A 5,108-nucleotide genomic window follows, 5' to 3' on the forward strand; every position below is an offset into this window, starting at 1 on the left:
AATCCGCATCGATACTATTAGATATAATCTGGCTAGAAAATGTATTACCAAAATCCATCTCCCACTTCCAAATAAAAATATCAACCATCGTATCTAATCAGAAAGGACTAGTTAAGCTTTACTTCTTATCCTTCATAATCACCTTAGCCCTTAGCTTACTCCTACTTAGTTTCCACGAGTAACCTCTATAATCACCAACACACCAATAAGCAAGGACCAACCAGTAACAACCACCAACCATGTTCCATAACTATACAGTGCTGCAATCCCCATGGCCTCCTCACTAAAAAACCCCGAATCACCCGTATCATAAATCACTCAATCACCTGCACCATTAAACTTAAACACAACCTCGACTTCATCTTCTTTTAAAATATAGCAAGCAGTTAACAACTCCGCTAGCACCCCTGTAATAAATGCACCCAATACAGCCTTATTAGACGTCCATGCCTCAGGGTAAGGCTCAGTAGCCATAGCTGTAGTATACCCAAACACCACAAGCATACCCCCCAAATAAATTAAAAAAACCATTAAACCTAAAAATGATCCCCCAAAATTCAATACAATACCACAACCAATACCACCAGCCACAATCAAACCAAACCCACCATAAATAGGAGAAGGCTTTGAAGAAAAACTCACAAAGCTCACCACAAAGATTGTACTTAAAATAAATACAATGTATGTTATCATAATTCTTACATGGAATCTAACCATGACTAATGATATGAAAAACCATCGTTGTATTTCAACTATAAGAACTTAATGACCAACATTCGAAAATCTCACCCCCTTATCAAGATCATCAACCACTCATTCATTGATCTTCCTGCTCCATCCAATATCTCAGCATGATGGAACTTTGGTTCCCTACTAGGAGTGTGTTTAATCCTACAAATTCTTACTGGTCTCTTCCTAGCCATACACTACACGTCAGATACAATAACCGCTTTCTCATCAGTCACCCATATCTGCCGCGACGTAAATTACGGCTGAATCATCCGATATTTACACGCCAATGGAGCCTCCATATTCTTTATCTGCCTATACATACACGTAGGACGAGGAATATACTACGGCTCCTACACTTTCTCAGAAACATGAAATATTGGAATCGTACTATTATTCACAGTCATAGCTACAGCTTTCATAGGATATGTCCTACCATGGGGCCAAATATCCTTTTGAGGGGCAACCGTAATCACCAACCTCCTATCGGCAATCCCATATATTGGAACCAATCTAGTAGAGTGGATCTGAGGAGGCTTCTCAGTAGACAAAGCCACCCTAACACGATTCTTTGCCTTCCACTTCATCCTTCCATTCATCATCTCAGCCCTAGCAGCAGTCCATCTCCTATTCCTTCATGAGACAGGATCCAATAACCCCTCAGGAGTGGTATCCGACTCAGACAAAATCCCATTTCACCCATACTACACAATCAAAGATATCCTGGGCCTCCTAGTACTAATCCTAATACTCATGCTACTCGTCCTATTCTCACCAGACCTATTAGGAGACCCCGATAACTATACCCCCGCCAACCCTCTAAACACCCCTCCCCACATCAAGCCCGAATGATATTTCCTATTTGCATACGCAATCCTCCGATCTATTCCCAATAAGCTAGGAGGAGTTTTAGCCCTAGTTCTATCTATCTTAACCTTAGCTATCATCCCCGCTCTCCACACTTCTAAACAACGAGGAATAATGTTTCGACCACTAAGCCAATGCTTATTCTGATTACTAGTAGCGGACCTTCTGACCCTAACATGAATTGGCGGCCAACCTGTAGAACACCCCTTCATCACCATCGGCCAACTGGCCTCCATCCTATACTTCTCTATCCTTCTAATCCTAATACCTATCTCAGGCATTATTGAAAATCGCCTCCTTAAATGAAGAGTCTTTGTAGTATATACAATACCTTGGTCTTGTAAACCAAAAAAGGAGAATATGCACCCTCCCTAAGACTTCAAGGAAGAAGCAACAGCCCCACCATCAGCACCCAAAGCTGAAATTCTTTCTTAAACTATTCCTTGCTAATACCAAAAAGCAACCCCATAACTTCCATAATTCATATATTGCATATACTCATACTGTGCTTGCCCAGTATGTCCTCATCTTTCCGCAATAAAGCAAGTGAAAACTCTAGTAAGATAACCAACTGACCTTTTCCTCATGCATATCATGCACCAACCACTCGCCCCATGAATATTAAGCATGTACAGTAGTTTATATATATTACATAAGACATACTATGTATATCGTGCATTAACTGCTTGTCCCCATGAATATTAAGCATGTACAGTAGTTTATATATATTACATAAGACATACTATGTATATCGTGCATTAACTGCTTGTCCCCATGAATATTAAGCATGTACAGTAGTTTATATATATTACATAAGACATACTATGTATATCGTGCATTAACTGCTTGTCCCCATGAATATTAAGCATGTACAGTAGTTTATATATATTACATAAGACATAATAGTGCTTAATCGTGCATATTCATGATTTCCAACAGTCTCTTATGGACCTCAACTGTCCGAAAGAGCTTAATCACCTGGCCTCGAGAAACCAGCAACCCTTGCTTGAGCGTGTACCTCTTCTCGCTCCGGGCCCATTTCAACGTGGGGGTGTCTATAATGGAACTATACCTGGCATCTGGTTCTTACTTCAGGGCCATGACGTTCTTAAATCCAATCCTTCAACTCTCTCAAATGGGACATCTCGATGGGTTAATGACTAATCAGCCCATGATCACACATAACTGTGGTGTCATGCATTTGGTATTTTTAATTTTTAGGGGGTCGAACTTGCTATGACTCAGCTATGACCTAAAGGTCCTGACTCAGTCAAATATAATGTAGCTGGGCTTATTCTCTATGCGGGGGTTCCACACGTACAACAAGCAAGGTGTTATTCAGTCAATGGTCGCAGGACATATACTTAAATCCCTATTGTTCCACAGGACACGGCATGCGCGCACCCACGTATACGCGTACACGTACACACGTACACACGTATACACGTACACGTACACACGTACACACGTATACACGTACACGTACACACGTATACACGTATACACGTACACGTACACACGTATACACGTATACACGTACACGTACACACGTATACACGTATACACGTATACACGTATACGCGTACACGTACACACGTACACACGTACACACGTACACACGTACACACGTACACACGTACACACGTACACACGTACACACGTACACACGTACACACGTACACACGTACACACGTACACACGTACACACGTACACACGTACACACGTACACACGTACACACGTACACACGTATACACGTATACACGTATACACGTATACACGTATACACATGCAAACTTTTTTGATTTTAGTAAATAATTAGCTTAAACAAACCCCCCTTACCCCCCGTTAACCCTATTTGTTACAATACGTGTTTATTTCTGTCTTGCCAAACCCCAAAAACAAGACTAAACCGTATCTAAGCATAGAGCTTAAGAGTTAACGTTTACAAACTTTACCAACCCCATTATTACCAATTATTAATACTAAATCATAACTTTGTTCGCAGTATCTATAGATACGCCAACCCGATCTCTAACTCGTCCCTATTGAACAATATTTACACACCCAACAATCCTATATCTTGGTTCATGTAGCTTAAAAACACAAAGCAAGGCACTGAAAATGCCTGGATGAGTCGCCAGACTCCATAAACATAGAGGTTTGGTCCTAGCCTTTCCATTAGTTATTAATAAAATTACACATGCAAGCCTCCGCATCCCGGTGAAAATGCCCTCTAAGTCACCCAGTGATTCAAAGGAGCTGGTATCAAGCACACAACCATTGTAGCTCATAACACCTTGCTCAGCCACACCCCCACGGGATACAGCAGTGATAAAAATTAAGCTATGAATGAAAGTTCGACTAAGTTATATTAAATTAGGGTTGGTAAATTTCGTGCCAGCCACCGCGGTCATACGATTAACCCAAACCAATGGACCTACGGCGTAAAGCGTGTTACAGAAGAGAAGCATACTAAAGTTAAACCTTAACTAGGCTGTAAAAAGCTGCAGTTAACATAAAAATACAGCACGAAAGTAACTTTAATATTTCCGACCACACGATAGCTAAGATCCAAACTGGGATTAGATACCCCACTATGCTTAGCCCTAAACCTAGATAGTTAGCTCAAACAAAACTATCCGCCAGAGAACTACTAGCAACAGCTTAAAACTCAAAGGACTTGGCGGTGCTTTATATCCCTCTAGAGGAGCCTGTTCTATAATCGATAAACCCCGATAAACCTCACCATCTCTTGCTAATTCAGCCTATATACCGCCATCTTCAGCAAACCCTAAAAAGGAAGAAAAGTAAGCACAAGTATCTTGACACAAAAAAGTTAGGTCAAGGTGTAGCCCATGAGATGGGAAGCAATGGGCTACATTTTCTACAACTAGAACATCCACGAAAATCCTTATGAAATTAAGAATTCAAGGAGGATTTAGTAGTAAATTTGAGAATAGAGAGCTCAATTGAATTGGGCCATGAAGCACGCACACACCGCCCGTCACCCTCCTCAAGTGGTCAAACCCTGAAGAAACCTATTCAAACCATTACATCCACAAGAGGAGACAAGTCGTAACAAGGTAAGCATACTGGAAAGTGTGCTTGGATGACAAGATGTAGCTTAAACAAAGCATCTGGCTTACACCCAGAAGATTTCATATTAAACTGACCATCTTGAGCCAAAGCTAGCCCAATCATCTACAAACGCAATTAACATCAGAAAGTAAAATAAAACATTTAGTTGCCCCATAAAAGTATAGGAGATAGAAATTTAACTTGGCGCTATAGAGAAAGTACCGCAAGGGAAAGATGAAAGAAAAAACTAAAAGCACTATACAGCAAAGATTACCCCTTGTACCTTTTGCATAATGAATTAGCTAGAATAACCTAACAAAGAGAACTTCAGCTAGGCCCCCCGAAACCAGACGAGCTACCCATGAACAATCTATTACAGGATGAACTCATCTATGTCGCAAAATAGTGAGAAGATTTGTGGGTAGAGGTGAA

At 40.8% G+C, this 5,108-nt stretch overlaps 1 pseudogene; it reads left to right on the forward strand.

Moving 5' to 3' along the window:
• The first annotated feature begins 3,751 nt into the window (after window positions 1-3,751).
• On the forward strand, window positions 3,752-4,714 carry LOC145715249 (18S ribosomal RNA; annotated as a pseudogene).
• The last annotated feature ends 394 nt before the right edge of the window (window positions 4,715-5,108 follow it).

The sequence above is a fragment of the Panthera onca genome, unplaced genomic scaffold (genome assembly GCF_046562875.1).
Source record: "Panthera onca isolate mPanOnc1 unplaced genomic scaffold, mPanOnc1 haplotype 2 h2.h2tg000247l_path, whole genome shotgun sequence".
NCBI classification, from domain to species: domain Eukaryota; kingdom Metazoa; phylum Chordata; class Mammalia; order Carnivora; family Felidae; genus Panthera; species Panthera onca.